Here is a 24361-nt window from a genome sequence, read left to right as displayed (position 1 = left end):
TATTATCATCATTGTATAATCATTACCAAAAACATCATAAAAATCACCATCATAATCATAGTCATTATCTTTGTCATTATCATCATCTTTATCATTATTATTACTATAAATATTATTTTTATTATTATTCTTTCAGCTATCGTTATTATTATCATCTTTATAATCATCATTGTCATAATCATTGTCATTATTATTTTCTTCATTAACTTTATTATTATCATAATCATGTTCATTCTTATTATTAATATTATTGTCATCATCAACATATCATCATCATTATCATAATAGTTACCATCATTATTAAAATCATCAACATTATCACTATCATCGCTATAATTATCATAATTACCATTATTATTGCGATAATCATTAAAAACATTAATGCTTTTTCAACCATTATTCTTATTTTTTACAATAATCAAAGTCAACAACATTGCTATCTTTATTATTATTGTCGTCATTATTATTATCAACATCATCATCGTCACTATTATTATTATCACCATCATTATAATCATTGTTATCATCATTTTCATTATTTTTATATTGTTATCATTATCATCAATATCATTACTATTATAAAAATGATTGTAAACATTAATGCTATTATTATCATCATTATTATTAATATCATTATCATTAGTACTCTTTTTATCGTAAACATTATTATGATCATTATCCTCATCATCATTATTAACATTGTTATCATCGTCATCTTCATCATTATTATTATCATCATCATCAGCATCATCTTTTTATAATCATTATCGTCATTATCATCATCATTATCATCATCATCATAATCATTATCGTTATCATCATCACCGACATCATTATCATCATCATCATTATCATCACTATCATTATTACAACATTATCATTAGTATTATTATCATCGTCATCATTATTATTATAGATATCAACATTATTATTATTGTATATATTATTATTATTATCATCATAATTATCTATAAATAGTCATTAAAATTATTATCATTATTATCGTCATTATTATCGTAATTATCCTTAATACTATACCCATAAAAATTATTATTGTTATAATATTAATTACTATTTTCATGTTTATTATCGTTGTCATTATCATCAATATTGTAATCATTATCGTTATCATTATCATGATTACTATTATCATTATTAACAGCATTTTCATCGTCATTATTAGCAATGTCATCGTCGTCATCATCGTCATTATTGTCATCACTGTTGTCGTCAGTGTCGTCATCGTCGGTCTTATTATCATCATTATTATTATTTCATCATCATTATAATCATATCCATTATTATCGTCATCATGGTCATAATGATCCCTTATTTTATTTTTATTATTGGCGTCATTATTATTAACATTATTATTTTAATATTTATGATCATTATCATTATTATCATTATTATTAGTACATCATTATCATCATTTTTATCATTATCATTACTATTTTCATCATCATCGTCGTCATTATAATTATCTTTATGATTATAACTAACATCAACATTAATATTATTATATTTAGAGTCATTTTCATCATTACCATCATCATTATTATTATCAACATCATCATCATCATTGTCATAATTATTGTTTTCTTAATTATTATTATCTTAGTCGTCATTATTATCATTACTATCTTCATCATTATTATCATTATTATCCCTATCATAATTCTTATTATCATTATTTTACTATTATTACTATTATCATCTTAATTATTATCATTATCATAATAATTATTGTTATTATCATTAACATCATGTTTAGTACTATCATTATCGTAATCAGTATTATTTTTATCATACTCATCATCCATAAAATTGTCATTATTATTCTTTTTTTCTTAAATATCATTATAAATATGATAATTATTACTATCACCATTATAAGCATCATTATTGTTATTATTATTTATATTTATATTATTATAATTATCATTTGTATTATTATTTTTTTTTTTATATTAATACTATATATTATTTTTACCATCATTATCATCGTTGTCATCATTATCATAATTTTCATGAATATTATCATCATAATTATTATGATTATTATTTTAATATATAATTATCTCTAGTATTTTTAACTTTATTGTTGTTTTTATTATTATTATAATCTTTATCATTATCATTAGCATCATTATTTTTTTATCATTATCATTATTATTCTTTCATTTGTCGTTGTCGTAATCATTGTTATTATTATCATTATAATTTATTAATATTATCATCGCTTGTATTAATATTATTATTTTTTATCATGATTATCATTATCATCGTCATCATAATGATTATTAGTATCATCATTATCATTATTATTATCATTGTTATCACTATCATCTCATCATTATTATTGTAATAATCATTGTGAACATTACTGATATCCTAATCATAAGCTTAATTATTATTATCATCACGGTCAACATTATGATTATCATTATCATCATCGTCGTCGTCTTCATTATTATTGCCGTCGTCGTCGTCGTCGTTATCATCAGCTCCATCATCGTCATCCGTGTCGTCATCCATACCATTAACGTCATCATTATTATCATCATTATTAGTACAATCATTACCGAAAACATCATAAAAATCATCATCATAATCATAGTCATTATCTTTGTCATTATCATCATCTTTATTATTATTATTACTATAAATATCATTATTATTATTATTCTTTCTGTCATCGTTATCATTTTCATCTTTATAATCATCATTGTCATAATCAATGTCATTATTATCATCTTCATTAACTTTATTATTATCAAAATCATGTTTATTCTTATTATTAATATTATTGTCATCATCTACATATTATCATCATTATCATAATAGTTACCATCATTATTAAAATCATCAACATTATCACTATCATCGCTATTATTATCATAATTATCATTATTATTGCGATGATCATTAAAAACATTAATGCTTTTTTAACCATTATTCTTATTTTTTACAATTATCAAAGTCAACAACATTGCTTTCTTTATTATTATCGTCGTCATTATTTTTATCAACATCATCATCGTCACTATTATTATTATCACCATTATTATAATCTTGGTTATTATTATCTTTATTATTATTATAGTGTTATCATTATCATCCATGTCATTACTTTTATAATAATGATTGTACACATTGATGCTATTATTATCATCATTATTATTAATATCATCATCATTAGTACTCTTTCTATCGTAAACATTATTATGATCATTATCCTCATCATCATTATTAACATTGTCATCATCGTCATCTTTATCATTATTATTATCATCATCATCAGCATTATCTTTTTATAATTATAATCGTCATCATCATCATCATTATCATCATCATCATAATCATTATCATTATCATTATCACCGACATCATTATCATCATCATCATTATCATCATTATCATTATTACAAAATTATCATTAGTATTATTATCATCGTCATCATTATTATTACAGATATCAACATTATTATTATTGTATATATTATTATTATTATCATCATTATTATCTATAAATAGTCATTGAAATTATTATCATTATTATCGTCATTATTATCGTAATTATCCTTAATACTATACCCACAAAAATTATTATTGTTATAATATTAATTACTATTTTCATGTTTATTATCGTTGTCATTATCATCATTATTGTAATCATTATCATTATCATTATCATGATTACTATTATCATTATTAACAGCATTTTCATCGTCATTATTAGCAATGTCATCGTCGTCATTATCGTCATTATTGTCATCACTGTTGTCGTCAGTGTCGTCATCGTCGGTTTTATTATCATCATTATTATTATTTTATCATCATTATAATCATATTCATTATTATCGTCATCATAGTCATAATTATCCCTTATATTATCTTTATTATTGGCGTTATCATTATTATCATTATTAATTTAATATTTATGATCATCATCATTATTATCATTATTATTAGTACATCATTATCATCATTATTATCATTATCATTATTATTTTCATCATCATCGTCGTCATTATAATTATCTTTATGATTATAACTAACATCAACATTAATATTATTATATTCAGAGTCATTTTCATCATTACCATCATCATTATTACTATCAACATCATCATCATTATTGTCATAATTATTGTTTTCTTAATTATCATTATCTTCGTCGTCATTATTATTATTACTATCTTCATTATTATTATCATTATTATTTCAATAATTATTATCTACATTATTATTGTCTTTATTGTTGTCATTATTATTATTCTAATCATTATCATTATCATTAGCATCATTATTTTTCTATCATCATCATTATTTCTCTATCATCATTATCATCATTCTTTTAATTGTCGTTTTCGTAATGATTGTTACTATTATTATTATAATTTTTATGATAATTGTCAAAATTACTGCTATTCATATTATTATTATTCTCATGATAATCGTTACTGTCACATTATTGTTATCTTTGTTATCATTGTCGTCAATATCATCATTGTCGTCATCATAATTATTGCCGTTGGCGTCATTGTCGTCAATATTATCATTATTTTTATCACTATATTTATAATTATTATTATTATCATCATAATAATCATTGTCATTATTATTATCCTCATGATCATTATTATCGTCGTCGTTATTATTATAAGTATCCGTTTTATTATTCTCAACATCATTATTATTATCATCATTATTATTATTATTATCATTATTCACATCATTATTATAATCATTATTTTGAACCTTATCATCATAATCATACTTATCGTCATTACTATTATCATTATCCTTTCCAATATAGAAATTACTGTAAACATTACTGCTGTAATTATAATAATTACTATTATTATTATTGCCAATATTACGATCGTTACGTACTTTATCATCATCTTCGTTATTATCATCATCGTCGTCTTTAGTAGCACTGTAGTCGTCGTTATTATTATCACCATCGTCGTTGTTAGTGTCGTAATATTCATAATTATCATCATCATTATCTTTATTATCATCATCGTAAACATCATTATTATCATTATCATACTCTTCTTTATTATTTTTATTAGTAATATCACTCTATTATAATCGTTGTTATCATCAACATATTAGTTATTCTTAATATCTCCATCATTATTATTCATATTTTATTTATCATTATTATACTCATAATTATTATTATAATTATTATTATTATTAATATTATTTTTATTATCATAATTATTATTATTAATACTATCACCTTTCTAATCATTACTATCCTTACCATTTTTTTTATTATCATCGTTATCATTATCTTTATCATTATCATTTTAATTGTAATCATTATTATCATCATTATTAATATTTTTATCATTATAATTATCATTATTAACATCATTATCATCATCAGCATTATCCTAACTAGTACGATTATAATTGTTTTTATAAGTATTATTTTCTTTGTCATCATTATGATCATTGTCATTTTTTTTATTGTCATAAACATTTTTATTATTTTCATCGTTGTCGTCATCATTGTAATCATTGTTGGTATCATTATTTTTAGTTTTATCTTTAATTTTCTTATCATTATTATTTTGGTCATCGGCATTCTTTTTAATATTAACAATATCATTGTTATCGTCATCTTTTCCATCTCTATGACTATTGTCATTGTTACTGACATCAAAATACTCATCGTCATTATTATTATCATTTCAACTGTCGTCCTTATCATGATCTTTGTAATTATTGTTATCATTATTATAACTGCTATTATTATAATTATAACTATTATTCTCATTTTTAGTCTCATCATTATTATTAACATTCATATCATTATCATTATTATCATCGTCATCGTCATTATCATCATCATCATTATCAACATTATCAACATCATTATTATTTTCGTCAATTATATCTTTATCATCATCATCATCATCATCATCATCATCATCATCATCATTATCATTACCATAATCATTTTTATTATTATAATCTTATATATCATAATAACAATTGTTATTATTATTATTATTATTATCATTTTTATTTTTATTACTATTATTTTTATTATTATTACTATCGTGTTTGGCTTTATTATCATTATTTTCATCATAATCTTTATTATAAATATCATTATGATTATGATTTCTATAATCATTGTTGTCGTCATCGGTATCATTTAAATTATTATTATTATTGTTTCAAAGGACCTTTTCTTTATTATTATTAGTGTTACTTTTACTTTTGATATCATTACCATTCTTATTATCGTCATCGTCATAATTATCATTCTTTTTATTATTATTAATATTAGAATACTTATCATATTATTGTATTGTCTTCATAATCATTATTGTTACCACCAACATTATCATTATTATCGTCATTACTATTATTCCTAATATTATTGTTATAATCATCGTAACAAATATTTTTATCAATATTTTTAGTATTATAATTAACCTAATAATTCTCATCGACAATATTAATATTATTATCGTTATTAACGTTGTAATTGTCATTCTTATCATCTTAAACGTTATTAATATAATCGGCATCATCATTACTATCATCTGCGTCGTAATTGTCATCGTTGTCATTATAATTATCATTATTATCTTCATCATTATTATCATAATCATAATCATTATCATCATCATTATTAAAACAATTTTCATTATTATTATCATTATCAACATTATTTTTACTATCGGCATCATCATAACCGGTACGATTATGATCGTTATCATCATAATTATTATCTTTGTCATTATTATAATCATTATTATTTTTATCATTGTCATGATCATTATTATTATTATTATTTTTGTCGTTATCTTTATCATCATCATCATCGTTATCGTTTTTTTTAGTTTCATCTTTAATTTTCTTATTATTATTATTATTATTATTATTATTGGCATTTTTTTTTTATTATAAACGATATCATTGTCATTATCATCATCTCTATTGCTATGACTTTTGTCATTGTTTCTGACATCATTATACTCATCATCATCATTATTATTATTCTCATTATCATCCTAATCATCATTTTTCTCATCATTATCATTATTTTCATAACTATTTTATTTATTATTATTACTATCGTTCTAATTATTATTCTCATTATTATTATTATATTTATTATTATCATTATTATTTACGTCATCGTTGACATTGTTATAAGCCCAATCGTTATAATTTTTTTCGTCTACATCATTGAAACTATCCCTGTCCTTATCATCAGTATTGAAATCATTATTATTATTACATTTTTTATTTTTCTTATTATTATCGTCATTGTTATCATTAACGGCTTACTATCACCATTATTATTCTTATTATAATCATCGGCGTCGTCGTCAATATCATTTTTATTATGACTGTGATAATTATTATCAATATTATAACTGTTCTTACTATTATCACCATCATTTTCATCATTATCATTATCATTATCGTCATTATTATCATTATCATCATAATTATAATCATAATTCATTATCATCATAAAAGTTATCAGTATCCTTATCATCATGATCATTATAATTATTATTATTATTATTATTATTATTACTATTATTATTTTTATTATTATTATTAGAATTATTATTATAATTAGTATTATTATTGTTATTATTGTCATTATCATTTTTATCATCTTTATTATTATTATTATTATTATTATTATTATTATTACCACCTTTATTATTATTATCATTATTTTCATTATTTCCATCATCGTAACTATGATCATTATCATAATCAACTTAAACATCGTCATTATTATAATAATTAATAACGTTATTTTTATCATCCCTGTTTTCATTATCATCATTGTCGTCGTTGTCATTGTCATCATTATCATTATTATTATTATTAGTATTATTATTATGATGATTTTGTTATGAGTATTTTATTGTTATTATTATTATGATTATTATTATTATTATAATTATCATAATGATTACTATCGTCATCATTATCATCATAATTATCGTCATTATTATTATGCTTAGTATCATTATTATTACTCTTGTTATCATCATCATCATGATTATTGTTATTATTATTATAAACGTTATTATTATTATTTCTACTGTTATTATTATTATTTTTATTATTATCAACATCATCATCGTCATCATTATTTTCATCATCATCATTGTCATCATTATCATTATTTTCATTATCATTATTTTCATTATCATCATTACCATTCTCATTATTATTCGCATTATTATTATGATTATTATTATCATTACTATCATTTTTATTATTATTTATCACTTTTATTATTTGAATGATTTCTATTATTATTATAATTATTATTATGTTAATGTTTTTAAAAAGGTTTATGCAATCTTCATTTGGAAAATAACTATTGCCTTTACAAAAAAAATAGTATCTCTAAGTATTATTATTATTACTTTTATGACAGTTTGTGAAATAAGCATACTATGAGATAGTTAATCGATAGTAAGACATTAGTTAACACATTAGTTTATTGAATATATGACATTAATAAATATTTTTTATGATAATAATATCTGCTCTTTTACCAAGAACTTACGAAAGCGTGCGTGCGTGGCAACGTCTATGGTCTGTCTATCCTTACGTCATTATTGCGCAAACTACAAAGCAAGGACACATTCACATACCCAAACATCTTTTTGCGTCCTCACATTGCTTATGCCACATAGCAGATGTCACTTCTTTTACATCTAATAAAAACTTACCTACATATTAACACACTTGCTTTAAATTAAGATGACTATTTTACTTTTAGTACCTTCAACTATTTCGCATTAAAGAAATTTCCTAATTTTTTTAACTTTTTTTGGCCTAAGGCTATCGTAAAAATATCAGCAATAGATCTTACAAAATCAACTTTTACAATATTTATTATATGTTCTGCATAACTTTTTTTCATACATCGATAATAATGTATTTCAACTTTTGAGTCAAATTTTTAAATTTAGACTTCTGCATTAAAATTACCTTGAAACGTTTCAATTGGATGGCAAATTATAATTTTAAAATAAATCAGTAATCTTTATCAATATCATTATTTTTAATTTACAAACACACTTAGACAACGCTACAAACCTTTATTCTGTTGATTATTTTGTATTAGTATTGTTTTTTCTGTTTTTCCAAAAAATTAAATTTTTTTACCAGTGTGTCGAACAACCAAGAGTTCTCCTGCAAGCGCACAAAGTTTTTACTTTCTCTCTAACCAGGCTGGCATCGGAGGGAGAGCTCCCCCACCTTTACCTTTTATCTAAGCTCCCCTTATTTTAACAGCTTAAATATAATCTTATACCATGGAAAAGTAGAGCGTCTGTGGTCGAGTGAGCTACGTCTTTTGCCCACGCACCAAATCTGGTAAAATATGTTATCAATTATGTTATCGATTCTTGATAACTGCACTTTTTTTTCTTTTTTCTGTTATCATTTATCATAGTGACCTTTTTAATAATAGTCGTTTTATTTCTAAGCTAATGTTTTGAAAAGCATTCTATTTGTTGTTGAAAAATTATTGTTTTATTTGATAACTTCCATATATTATTTGAATAATGTTTTAATCAACATAAAACAGTTTTTTGGTTTGGTAAGTTCATAATAATACTTTTTACATGTAAATAAGCTCTCTCTCCAAGTAAAAAAGGTTTTTATCATGTATTTACATGCTTGTGCAGAAAATGTGATACTGTTTCCACACTACCTTGCAGTAAGTAAATGATATTGAAAGTTTAAAATTGTATGCGGTTCCTATCAAACAAAATTTGAAATCAGAAGTAGCGCAATCAGTGTAATATTAAGTTTAGAAATGAAGTTGGTATTTTCTTGTATTTAAGTGCAGGTACAAGACCTCATACTAACTTTAGTATAATTGCATTACCTAAAAACACATGCCTAGGGTGAAGCAGCATGAATGCTGCGTACGGTGTAAACGACCGATGCAAACTTTGCAGCCCCGTGAAAGATGCTTGATGACCACTTCACAAACAAGCATTGCTTGATCTGAGCATATACCAGAGACTGGCTCTCTGTGTAAGCTGCATTAGACATGCTTGTAAGCTATAAGTCAAGCAAGTGCTGTTAGACTTGCAACCACCATTCCATTCTGCATGAGACTGCAATGTCTGTGTACTTTCAGCATCTGCTTGGCTGGCAGCATTCACCAAAGTATGCTGCATCAATAGCAACTGGCTTGCATCGTCAATCAACTCTATGTTGCTCCCTACTGTTTGAGTCAAGACGCAACGTCCTGGTGGTTGCACACACGTGGCACGTGCTATGCTGGACAGTGGCTCACAGCAGTCGTTCGTCACAAATGCTTGCTAAAACAGTTCGAGTTTTTGAGCAACGCTGCAACACGCAAGATCACCAGCGTTAGCAACACCAAGGGTCCACAAGTTCATGAGCTAGCTAGCCTCACTCTTAATTTGACCAATGGAAGTGACGTGAAGTTAATGCTCGATGCCTTGGTTCTTTTCCTGAACAGCAAATACAGACGTGGCACATTCAAGCTTTCCAGTGATTAGAACTATCTTAAGGGCCTAGAATGAGCCAACGACTTTCGTGAGAACCTTGTGGATATCAAGTTGCTGCTCGGAGACGATGAACTTCTACAAGTGCTGCTAGAAAGCTGAAAAACCGAACTGGTAGAGACACCTGTAGCCCAATGAACTATTTATAGCTTGGCGCTCTCTTGTCCTGTACATGCATAAATATCGCTAGTGCTTATTTTTAATTAAGTATTTTCAATAAAGACTTTTTTTTTTCTCTTGTTTACATTAAATATGTATTAAGAAGCCGTTTAATTCACTCACGTAATAGGAGGGTGATAAATTCGAATTACAAGTTATAAACATTACGCTATATTTACATCAACATTCTCTCTCTTGCAATAAGAATGCTTTTCTTCTGCCTGCAATCTCTTAACGTGCCAAATCAGAGCAAAAAATTTTACTAGTATTAAGCTTATAATTATTTTTTTTTAACTGCTAGCTATTTTCACTTTAATATTTAAATACACAGACCCAAAATGCATAAGACATGTGTATTCAACTACCTGTGCAACAGTCAATCAGCTTACGACCGCTGTTAGGAACGCTTACGTTAGGGAAGCCCTTACAGCGATCTTTTATAAGTAAATTTTTGTTAATAAATTTAAACATAGTTTTAAGTATCATCATAATTTATAAGCCCGCTTATACAAGTTTCTACTTCCGACAATTGTTATCCCAGCATTACAACCTGGTGCAAACAATGATTTTTAGCTTAGTTATTACGCTTATAACAAACATTATTGATATTTTCGTCATAACTTATAGTATAAACTCAACTTATATCAATATTATTATTATCTTTATTAGCATGATTATCATCATTATTATTATTATCATCATTGTTATTGCATCATCGTCATTATTATAATCAATATCACTATCATCGTTATTTTTGGCATTATTTTTATTATTATTATTATTATCATTATTATTATTACTGTCATTATTGACATCATTATTATTATTATAATCATTGTTTTCTTTACCATAACCATCAATATCATGTTCGATGTCAAGATCCTTACCACTATTATCATACATATTACCATCAACATCGTTATTATCATCATCGATATTATCATCATCACTATTATTATTATTATCATGAATATCAGGATCAGCATTATCATCATCATCATCATCCTCATTAAGGTTATCATCTTAATTGATATTTTTAATATCACTACTGCAATTATAAAAAATATTACTATGATCAATATTATTATCGTTTTTATCTTTCTTATTATTATTACTATTATCGTTATTGTTATTATTATTTTTAACATCGACAGAAATATTAGTATGAATATAACTATTTTTGATTATCATTCTTATAATGCTCCTCATTATCAAGCTGAATGTTACCATTATTACTGTCATTATCACCCGAATCTTTATTATCTGAATCAGGAGTACCAATATTATGATAATTACTTAAATAACCATTACTACAATCATTGTTATTTTTTTTTCTTATTATTTTTATAGCTGATAACAATATGATAATTTTACTAATGATTATTATAATTACAAACATTATAATAGCTATAATTATATTTATTGTAAGCATTAAGACTATAATCTATATAGTCATTAATAATTATACTCATTTGAGTAACCATAATGTTTACGTCTGAATTAACAGAATTATTGATGTACTTATTAACCTTATTCTTATTAGTATCATTATCATCGTCATTATCATCACCACGATTATTATTACAATTATCATTATTATTACCGTTTTTATAATCATTGTCATCAGATATATTAATATTACCATTATCATTAGTATCATCATTTATTTAATTATCATTACTACGTCAAGTATCATCGTAATCATCATGGTAATTACTAATTTTACTATAATTCCCGTAACAATGATCATTAACTACAACAATATTTTTTTCTTATAGAAGCGTCGTTATTATTATTATTGTTATCATTATTATTATCATTATTATTATTACTATAATTATTAATATTGCAATTGGTATTAGTGCGATTAATTAATTTTAATTACTATCATTTTAATCATCATAACCATTAGCACAGTTATCATGACTTGTGTTACCACAATTGTCATCATTACGACTATTAAAATTATTACGATCAACATCATTTTTATGATTGATATGATCTATCATGTTATCGTACTCATTATCATTACTGTTGGTATCATTACCGTCATTAGTATGATGGTTAACATCAACATTACCGTAATCATTCATATTAATATCATCGTTATCTTAATTATATGTATCGAAACTATTCATAATAAATTATATGATGTTTGTTGGATCATCATCACTACATCATCTTTTGTACTTTAATTAACAAAAGTACTAGAGTTATTCTCAGAATAATTATCATTATCATGTTATGATAATTTTCGTCATTATTATTATAATTATTTTCTTTTTTCAATTAGTATCATCATCACATCAGTAAGATTACTAATAGAACAATAATACTCATTAAAACAATTATCGTTATCATTATTTTTATTCTTTTTCCTATTGTCAGCATAGTGATTGTTACTGACATTATTGCCATTTTTATAACGATTAACATTAATTATCATTTTTAACGTGATTATCGCGATCAAAATGATGTTTCATCATATAAAACGTTGTAATTATTAAAATTTTCATTATCACTACCGTCACAATTATTATTTTTATCTTTCTCACGGTAAACATTTAAATTATTGTTATTATCATCATATTAATAGTACTATAAGCACCAACATCAAAACAATAATTACCTTTCTTAATATAGTCATTAATTTTGTTATTATCACAACCATCATTTCCGTATCGTTATCGTTAACACTATTAACTATAACTGTCAATATTCTAATTCTCAGTATTGTTTTTCTTATTTCAATAATAATCTTATAATATTGTTATAAACATAACCAATTCCATTATCAGAATTGTTACTACCACAATTTTTTAAGCAACCATTGTTAGTAAAATACTTATTAGGACAATACTCATTATCATTATTTTTATATTTATATTTCCACAACTATAGTTAATTACATCAATATCAGTATACTTATTACCATAATTATCAGTATAGTTATTGTCATTATCATTGTCTGTATTGGGACCATAATTGATAACATCATCACGATAATAGTAACGTCATTACTACAACTATCACTGTCTTTATAATTACCATCGTCGTCAACATCATTATGTTTACTGTATTTATTATCATCATGCGTAATGTCATGATTTTTTTATTCTTATTATATACATATACATAGATATCCCTATATTAAATAGTAATTTGTGTGGGGCATTTTACATATCCCCCCACAGCCCTCCCACAAATAAGCTGAAATTCGACCGTTATCATCGCTGATTTGACATTTTATAACTTTTTCCTTAGACCCCCCACAGCTCCCACAGCCCCACCACACAATTTTTTCTGTCCCCTAATAGACCCCCCACAGCTCCCTCACAGGCCCCCCACACCATTTTTCATGCATCAAGTCATGTATACTTGTTAAATGATAAAACAATAATAAGTCACTTTCAATTTATTACCATAAATATCTATAAAAATTGTCAAGTAGAGTCAATTATTTATGTGAAAATCTCTTTTGAAACAATATTTTTTATTTGTGTATTTTTTTGCCTCTCTTCTTAAAGAAATAAATTATTCTCACCTTTGCAACTTGATAAAGCCACATATAATTGACCATGAGAAAATAAGGATTTTTTTAATACAAACTAACATTATCGAAACTTAGACCTTAGAATTTGTTTATTGTCATAGCAAATGCCACTACGATCGGAAATTGTTAACGATACAAAATAAACGGTTATGTTGAGAAGTTTCCTGTATCTAAAGTTATTCTCGGGATGAAGACTCTATTTCCAATTTTTTCTCTAGTTATTATTTCTCCTTTTATATTATACTGTCATCTGATATACTTAAATTTCTCAGTAACATCACTATTCTACCAATTTTTAGATTTAGTTCATGAGGTGATAATCCTTTACGAATATTGTTCAACGTTTCCACCGAAAAATTAAAATAAATATTATTGTCTGATTTATTAACCCCTTTATAAGTTGCGCTACTAAGCAAAGGATATTTAATAATAATAATCTAAGCACCCTGGTGTGTAATTTTATCTAATAGCTTGTTTTATCATATTTTTTAAATATAATTAACAAAGTGTTAATATTCAAGGTAACAGTTATAACAGAACAACGTAATCCCTATGATAAATAGTTTTTGACTATGCATAAAAATTCCACCAGTAGTGTGCCAGTTGATTGTTTTTTTAAATTTATTTTCATCTTGTCTATCGGATAATGTTAACATCATAGCTTTGTTTAATAACGAATTGTCGATAGATGTTGTATTTCACATTTCGTTTTACATTTTTTTTCCTTTATTACATTTTTTTTTACTTATGATTTAGGGTTAGAATAATAAAAAATCATGTAGTCTTTTAATCATCTCAGTTAGTATTTTAACTATCAGTATTCAAATCTGTTATCTAATTTTTTGTTTTTCTATTCAAGTTTTAAGTTATGTCACCAAGTTTTGGCGTGGTTACTTATTCCAAGCGGGATAAATAAACAGAAAAACCTTTTTTCAGTATAATATAGAACTTTTCAGAAAATTTGTGTGACCAGTCAGAAAGTATAAATAATTTTCTTGTCAACTTAAATTATTTTCTAATAAACTGCAATTTATGACTTACTATTTATTGTTATCTTAATTCAAGCAAATTATAGAATTATAAGGAATAAATCAAACCAATAAACAGAAAACATGAATATTCAGGCATAGTTACAGAAATAATTATTATTCACTATAAGAAAAGTGAAATATGTTAATCTTAAGCAAATAGTAACATAGTTATCTAGGCTACATCTCTTTCTTAAAATACAACATACTGCTTCTGCATCACAAGGCCAGTCGAATTAGATAATTAAAGTCAATTTTGTAATCTAATAATGCACAGGTTCAGTGTATGAAGCATGGTTTTTAAATCCATCCCAATGTTGGAAATAGAAAACATCGTCAAATTAACATTTTCTGTACATAAATCGCCAAAAACCAAGTTTTTTAGAATCTTATTCTTATGTATAATAACTACAATGCTTGTTTTTGTACCTTGTAGATAAAAAAAATCCAAGCCATTCGGGATCAGAATACTTTATTTTTTTATAACATCTGAATGGTTAACACGTGTGAACTCGTTTCACTTGCTTCTTTGTCATCATAAACAATAATCAATTCTAAAACTTAGTATTTTGGAGCATGACTATTTAAAGGTATGACTATAAATAGTCATGCTTCAAAATACTAAGTCTTACACTTCATTACAACATTATATATAATGACAAAGCAGCAAGTAAAAGGAGTTCATAAATATGTGTTAAGAGCGTTTAATGTTTAATGATATTAGACCAAATTCCCAGCAGTAACAATAATCAACCCAGGACTGATTTTTTCCGTCAAGACTTACATCTTACGACGATGTCATGGGCACAACAATTATTTTATTTTAAAAGCTCTAGAATCTGGTTAAAAAAACTAGCACTTTTCAGCCAGGTGTCTTTTTTTTTACCTCGAGAACAAAGAACTGTAGTGGTATGCAATTCAAACATATAAGTAGATAGTAATTTTACACATATTAGAAAAAAATGCTCCAGCATGCTCAGAAGCCAAAAAAAATTTTTTTTTACATTGATCATTTAATGATATTAATACTGAAAACTGGAGATGTAACTAGTTCAATGCTTACATTTTACAATTTAACACGTACAACGTAAAACTAGCTTTAGAAACGAGTCGTAAATCATCCAAAATCGATGCTCGTTTTGACGAAAAATTATTTTTCAATAACAGCAGAGATAGAAATCTCAACCGAATTTTTTTTTAACTGCACAGCGATTGTACTGCCAATATCATAAATCCTGTAAAGTAAACCTCCTACCATATCCCTCTTGCCAAGATAATGTAAGCTTTTCGTCTTTCTGGTTGCTTAATATACGTATTATAAGTTTGTGACTACTCTCAGTCGAGTATACTAAGTCAGAGTGTGATTTATAAAAAACATCAGAAAATTTATAAATACCATTTGATTTCTATAAGAAATTTTACCTTTGCCCAGGTTTAAAAAACACGATGCAGTATTGCAGTCAGTAAATATATACAGAAAACCACATGGAAAACTGTTTTCCCCTAAAAGCTGGCGTACGATATGAGCTCACCCATACATGGTATGACGTACTTGGTTATTAGAGCGAACGTTTGACTGTCCTCAGAATTTGAGGTACCAAACTTGATGGACAAGTAATGTCTCTCTAAGAGCTTGTGTATAAGATGGAATCACCCATAGGTGGCATGACATACTCAGTTATAGAGGGAACGGTAGGTGGTCCTCTCGAATCTGAGGTACTGAACCTGCACACTCATTACTAACATTTTATATACACACGCTGTACTTAATAAATCACATAACTACACTCACGTAATTTTTAACCTGCAAAATTGACTTTAAATTATTGAATATGAAAAGATAGTGGATAAAATAAAAGAAAACAACTAAAAAACTTAAATATATTTGCTTTAATGGAATGAAAATAACACATTGTTGAAAGTAAATAATTGAACTGCATTTTGCAACTATAACAATTCTTAATAATTATTGCATGTATTAAGGATTAAAAAACGTTATGATTCTACAAACGATGTCTTGTTGCAATGTATGTTTTATTATTTCTTTATAGGGAAACAGGAACACCTATTTGGTAACAACTGGTCCTGTACATGTCAATAAAAACCTTAAATTTAGAATCTGGACCTAACTGTTGATAAATAAAATAAAGATCTCGCTACGACGTTATAAAACTTAACTAAAAACCAGTTCCAGGAGCTACTTTAGTTAAAGCTTTGACCGAAGGGTTGAAAAAACTAAATGACACACTAAAAACTGAACTGATCCTGTACGTATGGATAAAAATTTTAAATTAAGAATCTGAATCTAACTGTCTATAAATAAAATAAAGATCTCGCTATCACATTATAAAACATGACCAGATATTAGCCCCAGATTTTATATCACCTGAAGCTATGACCGATGGACTTTTAAAACTACATAACACTCTAAAAACTCTACTGGTCCTGTACGTATAAATAAAAACTTTAAATTTAGTTTCTGGACCTAACTAGGCATAAAATAAGTTAAACCAATTTTAAATAGTATACATAAAACAAGTTTATTCGTTTGATAATGTTTAATAAAAATTTAGTTTTAGAGTACAGATTTTAGCTATCAGACATAAACTTAATACGTACGTGCAGTTAAAATATGGACTTGATGTTGCTGCCAGATTTTGAAAGATTTTTATACCTAAACTTGTACGGGATGTATACACTGTCATGGACGTGGCTGGTTCAGTCAATCTAGCACCCGTGTGTTGGAAAACTGGTGTACGACTGACGACACAACAGAGTGAACTTTATGAGTGCAATTAATGCAGTCGTGTCCGGTGGCGGTCGTGGCTGAGCGGTCAGCGTAAAGTTTCGCGAGCCCTTAGTTGATAGATTCGAGCCACTGCTCCACCTTTTTGGCAGAGCAATGCACTACAATATTTCGGACTCTTTAATCCATTTATTTAATAAATTGGAATAACCTGCTCTCCATCTACACGAGAATCCCCGAAGCTTGTTCCGTAACAAGCGTACTTTGATGACAGTGGTTGGGATGTAGAACTGGGATATCACCTAAGGTGATCAGGTTGGTAATTTGTGCAAAAAATTAACTGAGATGTGCGCTAGATATATCCATTACCAACTTGGAAGAAGTCTTCATTACCTTCGGTTGCCGATAAAAACTACGTCTCCTGGTCAGCCAGTAAAACTTATGAAACAGCTACTTTGTCACGAAAACGATATTGCGGGGAGAAGACAGTACAACAGTAATGATGTTACGAGAATATAGCCTAGTGAGGGAAACCAAGGCATATGCAAAAAAGGACTAATAATATAGGAAAGGTAGGACGTAATCAAGATTTCTTCCGAGTTGGTAATGGATACATCTGGCGCACATCTGAGTTAATTTTTTTCGCGAATCACTATCTCGATCGCCTTAGACGATATCTCAATTCTACCTCCCAACCACTATCACTAAATTACGCTTGTTACGGAACAAGCTTTGGGGATTCTCGTGTAGATGGGAAGCAGGTAATTCCAATTTATTAAGTAATGGACAGTTGTTAAATTTAGAGAAACAATACCGAGTAGGTAACATAGCAAGAGGTATCATCGGGGACAATGACCCATAAACTGGGGAGGAGTCACGGACGTGGCTCGGTTCAGTCGAGCGAGTACCCGTGTGTTAGCTAACTGGCGTACAACTAGCGACACAATAGAGAGCACTCTAAGAGTGCAATTAATGCTGTCGCGTCCGAAGGTCGTGGCTGAGTGGTGAGTGTAAAATTTCGCGAATCCTTAGTTGACGGGCTTGAGCCCCTGCTCCGCCTTTTTTAGCTAAGCATTTTACTACAATTATCCGGACTCTTTGATCCATTTATTTAATAAATCGAAATTACCAGCTCTCCATCTACACAAGAATCCCCAAAGCTTGTTCTGTAACCATACCGATGGACTAGACAGTGTATGAGTAAGAGTTACGGGTTATATTTTTCTCAAAGTTTTTATTTAAGATAAAAATGTCAACAAAATTATAACCTCTTTAACTAATCCTGGCGCATTGTATGATTGCATGATAGAAAAAATTATCAAGATCAATTAGAGATTACAAATACATATTTACAATGAAAAATTGAATTAATTTAACATGATCCTAATGGTAAAAAACAGTTTCGACAAAAATATTAGCCATAATAACACTTTTGATACGATGTATCATAATAAAAATAAATATATGAACATTTCCCCTTAACTCAGCATTAACAGAATCAGTACCTTAAATTATAAGATACCGTACTACCGTACACGAACAATTTGATTGTGGACTCAAACTACATGAGGTACAGACATATTTATGAACTTGAAGTAGCATTTTTTCTATTAACGGTGTATGTCATCCCATCCATGAGTTAGCGTCCCATCCATTAATTAAAATTCGCTGGCACTCTTATTAAAAATAGTATGTATAAGTTGACTTTTGTTACTGTCGTTTGAAAAATTTTTTTTTTAGGGCTACTTTCTTCGTATTTCAGTCAATTTTGAGTCTACGGTCCATTATAAAACCTTTATGACACAAACGTTCCACGTAAGCACAAGGTCTTTTGTGCCAACACTGCCCCCATAGCCATTAAAAATTATCTAACTATTGTGAGTGTAGTCAGTATCAATCTACTTATTATATTTATCGATAATTTTGCTAACGCTTTCATAATACTCTCACTGCATGACATTTATGAGAAAGCCATCCTTGGTAATATACATATTAAACTATGTAGGAGCTCTTGTATGGTATTAAATAAACAATAAAAGCTAGCTTTACTTATTTAACGCATCACCTTTTTTCTGAACAAAGATAAAGAATAGTAAACAAGTTTTCACTTCCGATTATCTGTCATGTCTAACTTTCTAAATTAAGTGTTGTTCGTTCCAAACCAATAGAGGATCGATGTTTACTTTCTTGCCATTACTGAGCTTTAACTTTAAAGTAGCAGAGCTTATGAGGTCAACTTTGTTTTTACGTTTAAATTAGTTTGAGTGGTAGGTCTCACAGACAAGAGAGTTCTGCAACGCTATTTCAAACCAACATGCATCATGACAGCTCACTTTCTTTTCACGAGCAATCCCATACTATAAGAACAAACATTATCGGTTACTAAAAATAGATTAAAATCAGCAAAAAAATTAAATAAATTTTGAAGACCATCGGTAGAAGTAATCGGTACGATTTTTGACAGTATGAAATCATCGAAAAGCCACTTTAAATTGTTGAAATAGAACAGTTTTCATCGAATTTCCGAACGATAATAATCTAAAAAAACATAATACTAAGGGCTAAAAAAAAAGAAAATCTTTTTAGCAAATATTTAAAACCTAACTTGCTTATAACATTTGATTGTTAAAATAATTTTGTAATGTCACTATGCAAGTTTTTTATGAATCCTTGCGCTATCCAAATTAAAAATATAAAAGTTTTCAAATTAAATAAAAAACAATGAAGATACAGTAATGTTATTTTTCTTCGCAAATTTACAACAGCTCGATTGAGTCTTAAATTACTGTTTTTGGATAATCCAGTTTTCGTCAACAATGAGCATCATTTTTTAATGATTCTGTATCTGTTTTAAAAGCTGATTTTACTACGTAATAATTTTAAGTAGTAATGATACTAATACGTAACGAATTTACAAAATGTAAAACTAAAACTAGTTGAAACTAGTAGCTATACTTCCAATTTCAAGTATGAATATTCAAAAACAAACAAATAATCAATGTTTAAAAAAAAATTACCTTGGCTTTTAAGCATACTAGAGCACTTTCTTTTAATACGCAAAAGATTTCTAGCTACTTACCTATGAGAATTGCGTGCTGCTTCAGTTTTTTATTTACAAGATATTTGAAAAAAAGACATGGCTGAATAGTGCAAATTTTTTGGATACGGCTTTGTCCGTTAAAAAAAATAGTTAACGTACCCATAACATCATCGTAAAATATAGGTCGGTATGAAAAGAATGAGTCTTAGGTCGATTATTTTTGTCGGACAGAACTTAGTCTGTGTCTTTGAATATTTAACTTTTTTTTTAAAGATAAATACAATATCTCATGTACAAAGACATATTTTTCAATAATAGTGCTATGGTACGTTACCGGTTATAAAATACGTATTCTTACGATTTTTTAAATACGTAGAACTTTTTCTTTTTATTAAAAAAGAATGAAAACTTTTAAATTTTTTACATCGATTCATTAATATTAGAACAAATGTCTTATAAAATTTAATCAAACTGGTCTTAAATTGTTCGGATTTTCATTAACTTTAATTTTTAAAGAATTACATTATTCCAGTTTTAATACGTTAAGTATGTATTCTGGAAATCTCAGTGTTCGATGATTTTTTCACGTTTTAACGTTAATTTCACGATGTTTCTCACGTCCAACATTAGGATGAATTAGAGGATCATGTTCCAAACACATTATTTAATTTTTAAACTAAACAATACAACATATATACTTATTTTAAAGAAGATTCTCATTTTTTTGTCTGGAAGGGTTACAAAGATTAATTACTTGGATCCAAGTTAATAGAACAAAAACTAGTGAAAGTGGTAGTGTTTGTAGGAGTATGTATGAAACTACTTATATCAATTTCTTAACTATCTTTGTATTGTTGTCACAGACCAACTGATAAATAATTATTAAGTTAAATGGCTTGTTTGTTTGGTTATTTATTGAAAGTACTGATTAAGTAAACACCTGTGGGCACGAAAAGTAGTTTTGCCACTAAAAATTTTTTTTTTTTTGCATAGAAACTTCTCAATAATCCAAAATAGGGGGTAATAAATTTTTCAAAGATCATAAGTTATACGGAGATGGTTTGATGGTTAAATATCTACTTTAAAAAAAATATGATGAGAAGACTTCACTATACCTTATTTTATTAAATTATAATTATCTAATTGAAAAATTAGTAACCACAGTGAAATGTAGTCCTCTTGTTGGCTTACCTATTTTGTAGGTATCGACTTGCTCAAACATCGAATTTTTTTATAAGATGACACATTGAGTATGTTAAACTGTAATGTATTTTAGGCGAAAATCTGTTTCTACGCTAGGGTTGTTCAATCTGATTGTTTTCAAAAAAAAGTTTATTCTCAGCGAAAGTCTTTCAAGGTAACTAAAATATTTTTGTAAGTACTAAGACTACTGTAAAAATCATAGATTCATTTTAAGCTAAAAAAAGTCGTAAAGAAAATAAATAAAAACTTATTGTTATGTTTGCAATTTAATTATAAGTAGATTGCTCTAGATACGTGTGATCTAACGTACAGTTTATCAGCATAGATTTATTTTAAGTATTATGTCACATATTATGGTTCAAAATGTAAACGACATAGAAAAAGTATTGGAGATAAAAGAAGTTCAGGTTTTTAAAAAGTATGTTAATGTTTTTTCATCACACTTAAGTTTCCATAAAAAAGGTATTCAAGTCAGGAATCAAAAGATTGAGATAAATTTGTTACACTTGTTATTTAGTTAGACCGTTATTTAAAAGCTCATGGTAGTATAAAAGCTTAAATAATATGATAAATATCTTTGTTAAATAAGAAAAATTGTAGAATATATATGTGTGTATGCGTGTGTGTGTGTTGGAGAGGTGCATATTCGTGCGTGTAGACTTATGAACTAAACTTCATAGACGTGTATATGTGTCTCTTATCCCATTGACAAATTTATCTGTTGTAAATTTAGCACAAAAATGACCTCACAAAAAATTAATTTTTCATTAGAAGAACTCAACATTTTATTGTAAATAAGATCATTTTGTCAGAGTCATTATAATTGTTACTTCCAACTATAATCGTAACTAAAGAAAAAGTTCATGTACAGATTGAAAAACTTTACATCCAATTGATGAATATAATTTACAATTGAATCATACAACGTGAAACAAAAAACCTAACAAACATAAAGTTTTTTGTTTGACTTGATGAGGCTTCAGTATTTCAATGAATCTCTATGTTACATAAATATTCAATATTAAATAATAACTTTTGAGAAAAAGTAGGTAGAAGATTCAATTTTTACTCAAGAGGGTAAAAAGTTCATGCTAGTAACTAGCCAGGTGTCAAGACCATTGGTTAAATAATTCTACTATGATAATTTTTTATCGTCAAATAAGATTTAAATTTTAATTATTCTAAGTTACTTTTAAACAATCATAAATAAGTAGTAATGATTTGGTGTAAGTGACTGTACCTTGGGACTTTTAAGTCCTTGAAAAATTACTAGTAATTTTTTTTCACAGAAACAAACAAAACTACTATTTTCAGTATCTTCCGAAGCAAGTTTAAAACGTTTACACTATACAAAAAAAAAATAAATATTTAAGTTCTTACAGATATATTCAACATTTACCAGTAAAAACTTAACTAAGGGGGTCAGTAATTTTGTTTTCAACCTTTTATAATACTTTTGTTCAAGGACTGTGAACTGCACATTTGTGTATATTTAATCACTTTTATTACTTTCGAATATACTTGATAAGCACTAATATGTTATTATAGTGAGCTACTCATGTAATAAATTATCAAGAAAACTAACTGTTTGTTCTGTCTGTCAAGTATAAGCAAATAATTACAACTTCGTTTAAATTTGCAAAAGCTGAAAGCCGTATACAATTTTTATGTAATCAGAGAAACTTAAATAAATTCTACAAGCTGAAAAAAAAACTTTCAACGAAAATCTCTGTTTTCACCAAAGATTAAGGATTGTACTAAAAGCTACATGAGTAGTTAAAATTCACTTTAATTTTATATAAATTTAATGTTAATTTTGGGTGCTAACCTGTTCTAACACTTATTTACAACGTCATGACATGTACGTTTCTTGCGCATATTACTACGCATACAAAGTCATTACACATTTTTATTGATTCACCTGTCCACTAGGTATTACTATTATCTATACGACAGAAGTAGGGATACTAAAATTTACAAAGAAAATAAAATAAATTGTGATGATTATGTCTCATGACAAAACAAATAAGAAAATTAATTGATATGTTACTCATAAAATACAAATAG

The 24361-nt window shown here is 26.8% G+C and overlaps 1 protein-coding gene across 1 annotated transcript in view; it reads right to left on the bottom strand.

Annotated features, from left to right (window-relative positions):
- Positions 1-23988, bottom strand: part of sei (potassium voltage-gated channel seizure) — a 755411-nt gene extending 731423 nt beyond the window's left edge. The window contains exon 1 of the mRNA XM_089596947.1: positions 23694-23988. The gene's annotated coding sequence lies outside the window, so the exon portion shown is untranslated. The remainder of the gene's footprint in view (positions 1-23693) is intronic.
- Between the last annotated feature and the right edge of the window lie 373 nt (positions 23989-24361).

Source organism: Copidosoma floridanum, unplaced genomic scaffold, assembly GCF_036245765.1.
Source record: "Copidosoma floridanum isolate Cflo_tuat_1 unplaced genomic scaffold, Cflo_Japanese_pri ptg000030l, whole genome shotgun sequence".
Classification (NCBI taxonomy): domain Eukaryota; kingdom Metazoa; phylum Arthropoda; class Insecta; order Hymenoptera; family Encyrtidae; genus Copidosoma; species Copidosoma floridanum.
This window is presented reverse-complemented; position numbering and strand designations above follow the sequence as displayed.